This window comes from Monodelphis domestica, chromosome 2 (assembly GCF_027887165.1).
Source record: "Monodelphis domestica isolate mMonDom1 chromosome 2, mMonDom1.pri, whole genome shotgun sequence".
NCBI classification, from domain to species: domain Eukaryota; kingdom Metazoa; phylum Chordata; class Mammalia; order Didelphimorphia; family Didelphidae; genus Monodelphis; species Monodelphis domestica.
In genome coordinates this window covers 378,383,949-378,399,640 of record NC_077228.1, presented here as the reverse complement: position 1 = coordinate 378,399,640, position 15,692 = coordinate 378,383,949, and the positions used below count along the sequence as shown (strand labels likewise).

Sequence of the window (15,692 nt, the reverse complement as noted above, 5' to 3'; positions counted from 1 at the left end):
GTGATGTAGTATAATGAATCATAGATCTGACCTTAAAGCCAAAAGGAACTGGGTTCAAGTCCTGTATTTGATACCTCCTAGTTGTATGACTCTATGTAAGTCCCTTAACTTCCTCACATTCCCAGACAATTCTCTTAGGTAATGTTACAAAATAGCTGCACATTTATATTGGTGGAAAAGTTGGTGAAAAAGTTTCCCCTCTAGAAGTTCCGTACTAGAAGGAAGTCACAGGTTCTGATCAATATGCACATAAACAGATGTGTGTATATAGTTCTATGATGTCATAGGTGTGAATAATTCCTCCACAATCAAAGCATAATCACTCACCACCTCAGAGAGTAATCTTCATGGATTGCTATGCCTGAAAACAATTCCATAGTTGGTGGCCAACCTTTTGATGGTGAGTTTCTCTGTTCTTAATTAGGTTGACCAATTCTCCAGGGATGAAGAGGCATTTTTCAGGGGGTTCATATTCAAATCTTTTCCATCTTGATGAGAATTGCTAGAATCCACAGTTTGCAGCAAGAACCACTAAGGAATCTTGGTCAATGGCAGACTGCAATAAGCTCTGGAATAGAATTTTACTAGAAAATGTATAGGTCTGCATTTGGCAATACACATTCACATACATAGAGACATCTGCTTTGGTAGAAAATGTTTTCTTAACACAGAGTTCCATAGAACAATGAAATTATAGGTCTGAAGTAAAAAAAAAAACATAAAAACTAAAACACAGCAATTAATTGTGCCAGTATAGATATTATGTTCTGTCTTGTTGGAGATATTCAAATGTATAAATGGAGATTTTGAACCTTTGACTTCATTCCCCAAAAGTCCTTAGTATTTCCCAAAATTCCCTATAATCTCTACTGTATCTCCACGTTGGTGAGTCACATTATTGATATTTAAGTGGATGTATGTTCCTCCCATGCTTTTTTTTACCAGCAACCAGGCTGAATTCAGGCAGTTTTTGCTTTAATTATTATTAATAAAACTTTATAAAATATAATATTTGGTTATTGTATATTAATTTTAATCTTTACACAAAGATATAGGTGTGTGGGGGTACACATAGAGAGAAAGGGACAGAAATAGAGACATATATATATTTTTCATATACACTGAAAGACTTTGTTCCCCCTTCAGCTTTAGATATAAGCAACAGGAATGACTAATAATCAAGAAAATTCTGGATTTAGTCAATCAGCAAATTTATGTTAATTTTAGCTTGACCTTCACTGTTGCTTGGTAATCCATTAATGCTTTAGTCATATGTTCCATGATTGTTTACTGGAAAGGTATTTCAGAACTTCTGAACAATCTTCAATCCCCTTGTCTCAGTCTATTCCCATAAGTACAAAAATAATAATACCTAACATTGAAATATCGCTTACAATGTGGCAGGCACTATGCTAAGCATTTTACAATTATCTCAATTAATCCTAACAAGGATTAAAAGAAGAGGGCACAGAGGAGAGAGAAAAGGGAGGGAGAGAGCAAAAGAAAGAGAAATAAGATTCAATATCATTCCAACCCTCCTGTTTTTCTGTTACTAAAGTTTTACAGAAGATACCTTCAGTTAACATACAGAAAATGTTACATGCTAATTCTTTTATCCAATTACAAAATCCTGTTACTTTATCCACCTACAATACTTGACCAGTTAAGTTTAAATAAAAAAGAATACATAGAAGAATATAAATAATAAAAGCAACAAAATGATAGGAATAAAAATAAGTAAAATTTGTGTGATGCTTTAAAGTGTCCAAAGTGTTTTGTGTTTTGTTTTTATTGTTACTTTATTTGAGTATTGAGAGATAATGGTAGAGAGAGTAGGCTTATGAGGAAAGCTCCCCTAAAAGAACTTGACTTCAAGATCATCTCTAATGGACTATAAAAATGCATAATGGAGAGGAGGCAGTAACAATCAATCAGTCAGTCAATAAATATTTCTTGAGCACTTACTAAGTCCGGCTGTGGGATGAGTGCAAAAATGGTTCCTGCCTTCAGGAAACATATATGTTTTGCACCAGAGAATTGCACGTGGTAATAGCATAAATGTGTCCATTTGAGGGGAAGGGGAATTGTATATTGAGAAGTAAGTCCAGTCACATAGAGGAAAAGGTACTACTAGAATGTTATGAAACTTATAAGTAAGAATTATTATTTGGATAGGAATATAGTAAAAGAGAAGAAAAGGAAGAGTTTTTTTTAAATGTCAGTGAAATATATATTAATATTACCTTGGTAGTTATCACAGAAACTACCATTAAAACATTTCAAACCACTAGTAATACAACCAACAATAATTCAGTCATTTCTTTCTGAAAAGGGGGATGTATTTACACTTCAGTCATGAATTTTTTATTTTACTCTGCATTTGAAAGATGCTATATTTAAAGGAAAGGCAGCTGAGGCATGCTGAGAAATTATTTGTTTTGAAAGAGGATCTAGCTATCTCATCTCAGTGAGACTGGTCTCAATCCTCTTTCAGAAAATGAAAGGGTCAGAGTTGCTGCTTTGGGGGAAAACAAGAAAGAATAAAAGAGGAAGGAAGGAAGGAAGGAAGGAAGGAAGGAAGGAAGGAAGGAAGGAAGGAAGGAAGGAAGGAAGGAAGGAAGGAAGGAAGGAAGGAAGGAAGGAAGGAAGGAAGGAAGGAAGGAAGGAAGGAAGGAAGGAAGGAAGGAAGGAAGGAAGGAAGGGAGGGAGGGAGGGAGGGAGGGAGGGAGGGAGGGAGGGACGGAGAAGGATTCAGCCTGAATGAACACTTGCACACTGCCATTTGCAGTGATTAGTCAGGATGAAGAACTAGTCTTTGAGACTATAACCTTCCTTCAATTATCAGTACTATAGTAGAAAGAAAGCTGACTAGGAGTTAGTAGCCTTGGATAGTTCTTCCCTTGACTAGTTGTATGACCTTGAGTAGGCCACAATTTTCTTGATAATCAGGTCCTCTGATACACAAAATAAGGAGTCTGGACTAGTAAATGTATAAATTAATTTCCAGCTCTAAAAATCTATGGGCCTTTATTTAGAGAAGCAATGCGTAATGTCCTTCTCTTTTTCTAAAAATAATGATAAATTTAATTTATGAATCATTTTGTTTGTAAAACCTCATAAATCTTTGCATCTCATTTGTTCTCATAATGTGAGGTTGGTGCCATTTCCAATCTCACTTGACAGAAAAGAAACTAAGGCTCAAGAAAGTTAAGTTATTTAACAATGGTTACACTTGCAAGTAAGCACTTGAGAAGACATTTGAACATGTCTAATGAGCAGTAAGGAGGTTCAGTGGGTAGAGTGCTGAACCTGGAATCAGGAACTGAACCTGGAATCAGGAACTCTTCTTCCAGACTTTATATCTGGTTTCAGAAATTTACCAGCTGTGTGACCCTGGGCAAGTCATTTAACCCTCTTTACCTCAGTTTTCTCATCTGTAAAATGAGCTGGAGAAGGAAATAGAGAACCACTCCAGTATCTTTACCTAGAAAACCCCTAATGGTGTCACAAAGAGTAGACCATAGCTGAACATGAAGTCCCTCAGGGCACCTGTTACTTGAACAAAGGGAAAGAGCCTAAGATTTTTCATTTGCTAAATACAAAGAGTAATACTAAAATACTAAAAACATACTAAAATATCTCAAATAACTGGTCAGCAAATGGACAATAAAGAAGAATATTTCCTTGGGAACATCGTGCTGCCAACACATAATAACATCTAGCATTTATATGGTACTTAAAGGTTTATAAAACATGTCATATGCTCATTATGTAAACATTTGCATACACACATATATACATTTCTATATATTCTGTCTTTTGATCCTTACAACAAACCTATGAGGTGACAAATAAATGGTACAGGAAAGAGCACTGTACCTGGAGTCAGGATGAACTGAGTTCAAATCCAGTTTCATATATTTACTGATCCTGTGCAAATGGCTTACTTCCTGTCTTAGTTTTCTCTTCTATAAAATGAGGATATTAATAGCATCTTCCTCCAAGAATTGTAGCAAAAATAAAATAAGACAATATTCATAAATCCTGGCAAACCTTCAAGCACTATATAAATACTCATTATTATTCAGCGCTATTATGTCCCTCTTACACATAAGGAATATGAGATCTTCCTCCTCACTCAAAAGCTGCCAGGGAGCAGGATGCTTTAGATTCTTTATGCCTCTGGTGTAACACATAATCGTTTCCATGTAAAAGGCTTTCTGCTCTCTGTTGTTGCCAGCTCTTAGGAAAATGGCGGGATACCTATTGCTCTAAATTAGAGACAGAGCTCCACACACTATGTGCCGTCATGAATTTTTAGAAGTAAAACCATTCCATCTGCATGTGGACTGAAAGTTGACAGATCATACAGTTTACATGCTCCTAATGGCTATGACTCATAAACATCATGGGGAAATGGTTGTCTGCATCCATTCTTTTTTTTTGTTGTTGTTAAACCCTTACCTTTCATCATTGAATTAGATCTTAGACATCTTAAATTAGATCTTAGAAATTAGAAAAATCAAATACTGTGTATCTGTTCCAAGGTAGAAGAGAGGTAAGGGCTGGACAATCATGATTAAGTGACTTGCCCAGCATCAAACAACTAGGAAGTGCCTGAGGCCAAATTTGAACCAGGATGTTCTCAATCCACTGAGCAACCTAATTTTTCCCTGTCTGTATCCTTTCGAGACCATTCAATCCTTTTTATTTTTGCCTAGTGTCATTGTGATTACAGGTGAAATAATAGTAGGGTTTTGGGGGGTGGGGTTAGATATTACAATGTAGGGTCAATATCAGAAGAATAAACTTTGGGAAGGTGATCTGTGGCTGACAGGCACAGTCCAGACTGAGCCTGTCCTGAGATAATAAACACAGACCACTAGATAACAGGGATTGGGGATCATCTAAACTAAGATCAAATCTACCTAAACCTACCATATCTAAATATCTCTTCACAGAGATTTCTTCTGAGTGAATTTCCTACTCTAATCCTCCCTAAATGCCTAAATCCCTAGTCCCTGATCTTAACTAAACCTAAAACTAAAGCCTCCTTAGCTGGATATAAGGAAAGGGTCTGTGTAAGCTTATGATAACAGGGAAGGTCTTAGATCCAAAAAGGATCCAGGCTCAATCTCACAATCACTGCAGATGGTTCAGGTTCACCAAGAGCTACCTCGATGAAATACAGCAAACAGGAAAGGACAGGATTAGCCACCAAGGAAATTTGCAGGTACCACCTCCAGGTATTCTCCAGAGAGACAGCTAACAGCCTTAGTCCCAGTCTAAACCTTCCTTCAAAGTTCCAGCATCTTCCTGCTGGTCTCATGCCACTTCTCTCTGCAAACTCACACACTTTCCTACATAATTTAACTTGCCTTATAACAGAGCATTTCTAAAACACAGAGATTAGGAAAATTTTCCAAGCAGTTCAAAATGTTTGTCTAATCAAGAAGCACTACTAATCTGTCACAAATAACTCCTCTCATTCTATTACCCCTCCCCAAACCTTCATGGAGCATCCAGAATGGAACAGGAAAGAGGTAAAGAATGTGAGGAAAAGCAAGAAATCATGATAGCAGAGAGAGGTGGTGCTTCACTCAAGACAATGGCATTACCCCTTACCAGGACGGGCAGCTAATTTTACTCACTGTGCACACAGATGTGAGCTTCAGCTTCAGCCAGAAGAGGGCAGGGGTCACCCAGTCAATCACCAAACAAAGCACCCATCTTCCTGGGTTTGGGTTCAAGAAGGATGCCTCATTCTTCTGACTCATTCTGACCAGTCCCAGAGGAAATACGAGTCAAGCATCTCAGGAGAATAATATTGCTACACCACTTTGGCTAGCCTGCAGTCAGGAAGACTCATCGTCCTGGATTCAAATCTGGTCTCAGATACTTACTAGTTGTGTGACCCTGGGCAAGTCATTTAACCCTTTTTGCATTTGTTTCTTCACCTGTAAAAGTAGCTGGAAAAGAAGATGGGAAACAACTTCCCAGTATCTCTGCCAAGAAAACCCCACATGGGGTCACAAAGAGTTGGACCCAGTGAAATGACTGAATATCAGCCTCTCTCTGCCTCTCTGTCTCTGTCTCTGACTCCATCCCCACCCGTCTCTGTCTCGCTCATTTACAGACACTTATCCATATATATGGATGGACATATTCATGCCCAAACAAACACACATTTATGCATACATGTTTTCTATATTCATATATACAAATGTATATACACATATATACTTCACCTAATGATGTTATGTTGATGTATGTATAGATATGTATATTAGACATATATTCAATGTGTACATGTACATATATGTGTATCATTATGTTCTTTATACATGTATATAATATATGCATGTGTACACATATGTTTATAAATACAAACTCCTGTGTCCTGATTGATCCTATGTCTTAAAGGATTTCCATAGTCCAGAAAAGTAGCAAACAAACTTTATAGTGTATTGTTTAATTAATATACATTTCATCTTTGTTATTTGGTGCCATTTATTTATATAATGTGTCTATGCCAAGAACATTTCTATAATAATAGCCTTTATATGGCACTTTAAGGTTTGCAAAGCACTTCACATATTTTATCTTATTTGATGATCTTCATGACAACTCTGTGAGGTAGGTACTGTCATTATCCCTTCCATACAGCTGAGGAAACTGAGACTGAGAGAGTAAATGACTGTCTAATGGGAGGAGGGGAGGGAAAGAACATAAATCATGTAGCCATGGAAAAATATTCCAAAATAATTAATTAAATAAAATTTTTCAAATACAAAAATTAGTAGATGTCTGAGTCAGAGGGGAACTGTTAACGTAAGGGTTTTAGGGAAGGGCAATAGATGATAATGCCAATAAATATATAACAAGGGTATATTTAATTAAAAAGGGAATTAGAAGGGGATTAGGAGATTCCTACTACTAATAACCCTCCCCCCCCTGGTAATAAATATAAATAACCTTAACTTAACTAAACTAAACTACAAATTACTAAGGGGTAAATCCAACAGAGACCAGAATCTTACAGAGTCCTTGACAGCTAGGTAACAGGAATCCAGCTGATGGGTCCTCAGATGTCCCAGAGAATAGAGAGAAGGCTCCTTCAAACACTCTATCCACCAGAAGTGTATGGGAAATCTTCCTCTCAGTCTTGCTGTTTATTTCAGAGGCAGTCAGCTTCCAAGATGATCTCATCTAGGTAGAGTCCAGGTACACAGACCCTTCAGGCTTCACTATCAGGTCCAGACTCTCCCTGGAAATTGCTCCTTTCCAACAGCTTAGAACTCTGACCCTGCCCACTCATGAGAGATTCTAAGTCTTAAGACCTGCCAAACAATTGCAACTTCTACCTTCCCTTGATACAGAGCACAGGTCTTCCTGTCTAACATTCCATCTACTCTATTTACTTCTCCACCTTGTTGGTAGTATATTTATCTATTTCTCTGGGTGATCAACTCTATTAGCCAAAGATCATATGATTAACATTCATTAAAATACAGCCCTTTCAAGTGTTGGACCATAAGTAGGGGCTCAGAGCTAAATTGTAACCACAAACCACGTATGCCTTGATTAGTGCAGCTACCCCAGAGAAAGATGAAGATAATAGATAAAAGTTCTAGGAATCACTGATAACCACAGGGCATCTCACTCATCCAAGAGTTCTACAACAGCCACTCAAAGCTCCTGCCTCAATCTCTCAATGATCCACTATGGATTCTAGCCTCTCTAAGTGTCTGATTTCTTCACATTGCTCTATCTCCAAATCAGAATTCCCTCTGCTGAGCCCTATCTCCCCATATTGTGATTTAAAGGGGACTGGTTCTGTCATATATATATATATATATATATATATATATATATATATATAAGAGCTTTAACATGGCTCTTCAAGTTTCCGATTAATAGAACTTGTGATCTCCCTGGTCAGAGAACTATCTGGAATAATATTGATTTTTCTGAGCTCCCACTGACTTGCTGGTACAATTCCTTTACCAGCCTCCTCTGATCTTTTGTTCATTTCTATACTGGAAAGAACAGACCTTAGTTTCTTTGTGGTATTCTTTATCATTGGTCTCTCAGGGGTTATTGTCAGGTATTTTATGGGCTTTGTGTGGGAGAACTAGGCTTCTCTATCACCTTGCACATTGACAACTTAACCAGAATTTCACTTGTACTTCATCATTTGGCCATATTTCTTTACGAGTCAAGTACATGGTAAATTTTATTCTAATTTTATTATGTGGAAAGGAGAGTTAGTGCTGATTTTTCCAAGATAATGCTTTAACCAGAGACATTCAAAATTGTCAGTCCTGAAACCACATTTCTTGGATTCAAACTATTTTGCCCTTTCTAGATGTATTTAATGTGGATTTATTTTTCTTTTTGAGGATAGTTCATAGCCATTCAGCAATGACATATACATATACACACATTTCCTTCTGATCATGTTCTAGCTGGCATTCTCTAAATAATAAGTAGGGGTGGGGGAAGTTGAGAAAAAATTTATTCCTTAACTTAATCCATCCTAACTAGATCCTAACTATAATTCTGGAATAGCAATATAACCCTAACCAACCGCCTAACTTTAACCAAAAATTTTGAACATTTCCGTTTTTGAGCCCTAATATCTTATAATTTCTAACATCTGGTGAAAGGAAATGAGGAAACCCAAGGAATATCTCAAGAGACTTTAGCAACAAGGCCAAGCAGTTCCAGAAGTCATTAAGTTAACCCTAAAATAATCCACTAATTTTGGTCATGTCAAGGGAGAGGTTAGAGGAGAAGTGGCTATAATTCCAGGAAATTCTGGCTCATAATGGTCTAGGATCATGGAAATGCATTTAACATTCTTTATAGAGAAAACACAAAAGACATACGTATTTGAATTAAGAGGAACATATGAAAGGGGAAGCAGAAGAAAAAAGTAGGGAGAAGGATCAGAGAATCATCCATTTAGTGCTAGAAGAAACTGACGAAGCCATAGAATCCAACCCTCATTATATAAATGGGGAAGTTGCTAAGAGGAATCATGTAACTTTCCCAGAATCACTTAGCTAGCAGTTTTCTTAGGCAGGATTTGAACTAATTTCTTCCTGATTCCAAGTCCAACATTCTGTCCTCTATGTCAATTAGTTACCAAGTGTTTAATCCTTTGAACCCAAGAACAGATTATCCTATACAGATTGTGTCTGTGTGTGTTTGTAAGACACATTGTCTTAATTGATAGCAATGAGAACCAATCATTTTCCTGACTATACCTTGGAGGAACATAAAAGGTAGTTTCTTAGAAGTTAGTAAAATTCAATTATAACCATTTGCATCCTCACTCTTACCACACTGAATAGATAACTTCTTAAATTGAAAGAAAGTGAAGTGAAACCATCAGAGCCTGATACTCTCAGGGCACACCTGAAATACTCGGCACAAGGAATAGATTAATGTCTCAGGCCCTCAAGTTATGCTTTCCAAACTTGGTTTTCTGGTTCAAAGGGTATGTATTAACCAAATGCAATAGAACTTGTGGTAATGTGAAAATATAATTGTATGTAATTCAAAAGGTAGCTGGCTAATTGACCTTTCTGGTTTTCATTTTGCTTTTTCAATTCTGAAAAGTGAAGCTAAAAAGACATACATATTGGAATGATAGTACTTTCCATATGGGTCACAGGACTACAAAGTCAATCAGAAGTAAAGAGAATTCAAGAATTAAAAATTAGGAGTCAGGTAATGAGACAGAGATCCTGCCTTTATTTGTACCCCAAATGGTTAACACAGAGCCTGGCACATACTAGGTGTTTAATAAATTGTTGACTTGATTATTCTTGGATTCAGCATATCCTTTGTATTTATTCATGAGCACAAGATGTATGTGACATGGTGGAAAATTAGATTCTGAAATTTCTAGAGCTTAAAGGGATCTTCCTAGTCACAAAATTATATTTATCTAGAGCTGGAAGCTAACTTAGAGATCATCCAATCCAGCTCTGTCTTTTATTTATAGAAAAGGGAATAATGCCCACAGAATGAAGTAACTTTCTGCCACCAAAGTGAGTATTGTTAAATTCAGGTCACACAATGCAACCCCTAAGCTTAAATTCTATTGGCTCCCTATAATTTCTAATACCACAAATAATTTCAATTTTTGGCAATTAAAATTCTACAGCATACTTACATATTACCCCCCTCCATGTTCTCTATGGTGCAACTATAGTGATTGTCTTAGTTTCTGATACCCACTTCTATATCTTTGTACTAGCTGTTCCGATCTCAAGAATGCTTCCCTTCCATGTCTTGAAATCACTGATTTCCTTCAAGATTCAGCTCAAGCTCTGCCTTTTGCAAAACTCATTTCCTGCCCTGTACTCCCCCAAATGTTGTACAATCCTCTCCAAGACTTACTTGTATTTTTTAAATGTTCTGTATATAACCTTTTCTCTTTGTACCTCCCAGAACTTATCACAGTGCCTAGCACATAGAAGGTGAAGGCATTTCAATGATTGATTGATTGTCCCAAACCACACAGCTAGTATGTAAGGTGGAACTAGTTCTAATCTCAAAGCCAGTATTTCCTCCAGTATACCACACTGCTGGAATAGAGCCAATTAAATGTCCAATAGCATAATATAGGCAACTTAATTTAATAGATAGTGCATTGCACCAAGAATCAGCAAGACCTGAGTTCAAATCTGACATCAGATACACTAATTTTCTGATACAGGTCACAGCCTTAGTTTTCCCAATTTTAAAAATGGGTATAATAATAATAATAATAATACCTCTTTCCCATGGTTGTTATCGGCATCAAATGAGTTAATATTCATAAAATGCTTAGCAAAGTTCCAGGACACAGTAAATGTTGGTGCTTTACCTTAATGTATGTCATCCATTTGTAAAGAACCAAAGTTTAAAGTTTGTATTTCCAATAGAATATTTTAAGAGCTAAATATTACACATATGATCATACATGTTCTATGAGGGAGTACAAGTGAAATATATATTTCAAAAAACCATTAAGTCTCAATGAATAACACTGGAATGAGAATCATCTAGAAACAGAAGCCATGCCTCAACAGCTATGTGATTTTGCAATGACAAACACAGCCCTGAAAATTGATCATAAACATCATTCTCTTGACACCATTTTTGTAAGCCTGCAAGTATCATATAAATATGTTATTATGACCATTATTACTACTATTAAGCTCCCTATCCTCTGTGGATGTCAAAGCATTTACCAAGATTTTGTAGCCCTAAGCAGGAAATTAATGGTGTTTTTTAATAAATGGTCTGAAACAAAGAAATTCTTATATTCCTGCAAACCATTTGTGTATTGAGAATGAAAATATCCAAAAATGGGATGCACATTATTACCCCCTTAGAGTTTTGTTATATTACTGTCAAAGATTTAGAGCTAAAGTCAAATAGTAAGTAGCAGACTTAGGATTTTAGCCCAGATACTTTGTCCAAAGTAGGATGCTCTTTCTACTATGCCACACTGTTATGCTTATATATTAGGCCTAAAGGGTTCAATGATTTTCTGAGAACTCACAAACATAAACATAAATTTTTTGCTAGGGAAATTAATGAATTCTTGAGAATACATCATGGTCTCTTTTTACTTCTGTTAAGATTAAAATTGCCAAACTGAGGCAGGTAAAAAATAGTTTCTCTGCTATAAGTATTATGTTTTATGACGTTTATTAAAGATTAAGAATTTAAGAGAATACAGAATAAGAAAGCACATGTCTAGGCCCAGAGAGCCCATTCACAACCATTCACATCTTGCCTGCTAGGTGCAGCATCTCCTTTGAAGCGAAAGAAGGAAGAGAGCGAGCCGTAGGCGGAGACCCTTTAATGTTATTTAGTAATTTGTTCTCGGTGCAGGTGGGAACTCAGGTGAGGTTACAAAGCATCTCATGAACTAGAGCAAGGACTTCTGGGGATCGAAGTCCAGGGTTCAAATCTCCATTTTTACATAACTCCATTTGAGTGTTTGGGAAAAAGATTTTCCCCTCCATTTGAGCATTTGAGAAAACGATTTTTCCCCAAAGGATCATGAAAACATAATCAACTTAAGGATTACAATAATTTGAGGATCAGAGAAAAAAAAGAACAAAACCAATAATTGCTACACGCATTGACAAAAAGCCAGTTAGGGGGAAGTCCCCTTTGGCATGAAAGTATACATACAAATAAATGTTCAATCAACCACACTCCAAGTTCAATTTTGATCTTCTTGTGCAGCTTCTGGTCTAGAGGCTTCTTCATGATGTCTTCTCCAACAGTTCAGTTTCTGGATTCAGAGAGGTAGCATCTTTCTTTACCTAAAATATTTCTTAAAAGGAATTTAAACTTTGCAATTTAAAATAATAATATTTTTACATTTCCCCGTCTTGAGGGTGATTGAAAACCACAGGGATAACTTAAGGATGCATGGCTGAGTTATGAGGTATATGAATCAATTGGCAAGAGAAATTAAAAAGACATCAGAAAAATTCAAATGAAAAAGAAAATTACTAGATGAAAATATAGACTATCAAAGTGTGACAAGGAATTCACTTTAAAAGACTGATATATATTAATTTAAGTTTGCCAAGGAATTAGGTATGTAATTCCTAAATGAAAACTCCAAGTCAGCAGTCAACCTTTTATGGAGTTTAATTACAAACAGGAGGAAGAAAGGTATTAGAGATAGAGAGAGGGGGAGAGAGAGAGAGAGAGAAAGAAAGAGGAGAGAAGGGAATAGGGCTTAAATACCCCTTCATGTTTAGGCTGGGCCAAAAGGCCCAAGCCCTTAAATAGCTGAGGCAAAGAAAAGAGATCAGTCCCTATCACTCACGTGACCAAAATGGAGAAACAGTCTCAGGGGCCTCCACCTCCAGCTTCCTTCAGAGCAAACTTCTCAAAGCACCACCTCTCAGAGCAAAAACCTCTCCAACCAACCACCCCTCAGTCCTCAGACCCCTCTATCTTTAAGGAAACCATCCAAGTTCCCTCCCCTCAGTTCTCACATCTACCAATCACTGTCCATGTCTTCCCTATGCCAATGGTGGCTCTAGCTTAACCCAGGACCTCCCAGAGGTCTGTGGCTTTGCACATGTCTGTTGAAGGTCATATTCTCAAATAATTAAATCTTGATCCTTTGCTGCAGCCCTTCCTAAATCCTGTTAGGACTGAGAGGGGTGGAGATTGGAAGTTCCAAGACCTGGTTCTGTCATTCCAAGTATCTCTATTGTATCAATTCTAAAATCAATCATGACTCAAAGAACTTCCTGTTCTATGCTTAAGCATAGGTCAAATCCCTTTCCATTGTTCAGCAAAAGGTTTCTGTCCTAAAGTAATCTTAAGAAGGGAGGAGGAGGAACCTCCCATGCCAATGGGGTTCACATTCCAATAGAGTTCCCACTATCAATAGGAAATTTTTCAAGTATGAAATTTCCCAATGGTGAAATTTCCAACATTTATAAGTCTAAGAAATTTTAAGGTTTACAAAAGTCTTATCTATAAAAATTCCAAGTAAAGGAAAAATAAATCTATAACAGGTCCTTGAATCAGGGCCCAATTAAAAAGATCTAAGCAATGATGCAATTACCTAGTCAGTAGCCAGGACTACAGAAAGTTACCACACTATGAAAGACAGAAAAGGGACCAGATTATAGGAGCCAGGTAGGAGCCAAGGTTTGGGATACTCGTCTGTAAGTATTTTTAGAGTGAGTGTGGACACACAAGGAAGCCCTATGTCATAACAAATGTCAAACCTAGCAACCTCGAGTCTTCATACTAGGGTCAAGACCTCTGCATTGGCTTGGAAGTGCATTAATCCGTCCTGGATTGGCTTATCTTTGGCCCTATGCAATGGCTCTTTTGTGTATATCTTGTCCTGGAATCAGACAGAATTATTAAGTAAAGTCCCATAAATTTTGGCGTCATTTTTATAGTCTCAAGCTTTTGGGGCATGCATTGACATTATAGCAAATGTATTTAAAACTTATATTGCTGTGAAATCAAAAAGTTAAAGAAAATCTTAATACTGGTGACATGTGCTTCAAATATAAAAAGGAGAGAAAAAATAAAAAAACTGAAATAGTATACTGCACATGTAAGAAAAATATAATAAAAGATTTTCAAAAAATAAAAATATAGCTTTAATCATTGACACACTGTGTCAGCTAAGAAAATATAGAATGCAAGGCTTTATCACCAAAAATGAGATCCATTTCCTCTTCATATCTGGCCATGATCCACTGTATGAGCAAATGAATGTTACGAGGTTGTTGATTTTTTTTAATAAAGAACAGTATTATAAATATGTAGATATCAATATCTCCAAAATTCCAATAGCCCAATTAATTACAATAGCAAACAAACACACTATAATATTTCACATAAGTTGCTATATGGCATTTTTAAAAGCCTATGAACTGATGGATATTTGTCACAATTTTTTAAAATGTGGCAACTCTTTCAACCTTGGTATTTAAACAAAGTAAAACTTATTTTGGGTTAAGAACATCATCAAGAAATCTAGAAATCATTCTGGTGGAAGTAAAGTAGTGAGATGAAGAGTATAAATGTGTGATGCTCCTGTTTTGGAGGCTTTTTAGGGGTACAAATGCCCTGAGATTAACTGCCCAACTTCCATTCGCATATTTAGAAATGCGGGAAGGTTGGAGGTTATAATTGTATTTCACTTCAGCTACTAAAATAGGTCTTACACTTCATGTTAGGGGCAGGCAAAAATTACCAGTGATTGTTGATAAAATTCTAAAAATCACATCTAAAAAACCCTTAAAATCAATTGAGATATTTAGCACATTAAATCCTCCAAAGGTTGTTATACAATTGCAACCAGTTCTGATGAAGTCCATCTATCCTCTATGTGACAATTTACAAAGTCAAAATTAGAAAGTCTGTTTTTATATATGGGCTTAATTACAATGATATTTGTTCAATATGGTTATAGGGGGAAAGCAACAGAATATAACAGTAGTTAAAACTCAGTACATTAAAATGATTCAGTGTACCAGAATAATACTGAATGCAGTAATATATGAACTTAAAATCACAAAGTTAAACCATAAACAAAACAAACAGTAAAATGCAATAGAATATAGAGATTTTCATTGGAGTTTGAAATGCCTTAAAAATATAACCTCCAGTCTCTTTAAAGTTCCTTGGGTTTTTATCCATTTAGATGGCTATTGTCAGAAGGCAGATTGGTCATGGTTAAGCAAAGTAGTTTAAGCGACCCATCCAGGGCCACACAGCTGGGAAGTATCTGAGGCCAGATTCCAATCCAGGACCTCCTGTCTCTAGGCCTGGCTCTCAGTCCACTGAGACACCCAGCTGCCTCCCCAAAGTTAGCTAAAGAGTTTCAGGAAGCTGAATTTTTTTCCTGGCACACAGGTGAAATAAATGAAATTACCAGAACAGTTAATAGGTATCCTTTTAAATAGTCCATTGCTTGTAAGTTCCTGTTTGGGAAAGTCTCTTTCTTCTCCTCTTTCTTTCCCACTGTGGTCCCTTGTCCCCTGCCCCCTGCCACGTGGAGGCTAAGGAAAGAATACCCCAGTTTTTACCAGATGGTTTTTTGATCCTGAAGAAATTGGGTCTGCTATCAGCAGCCTGGGGCAATGAGTGGTCTGCTCCGAGGCTAGAATTTGCTGAGGCCAGCGGGC

The 15,692-nt window shown here is 36.7% G+C and overlaps 1 long non-coding RNA gene across 1 annotated transcript in view; it reads left to right on the top strand.

Moving 5' to 3' along the window:
* The first annotated feature begins 322 nt into the window (after positions 1 to 322).
* Positions 323 to 15,692, top strand: part of LOC103101504 (uncharacterized) — a 48,324-nt gene continuing 32,954 nt past the window's right edge. Inside the window, exon 1 of the long non-coding RNA XR_008916645.1 lies at positions 323 to 400. This is a non-coding gene — a long non-coding RNA (uncharacterized LOC103101504). The remainder of the gene's footprint in view (positions 401 to 15,692) is intronic.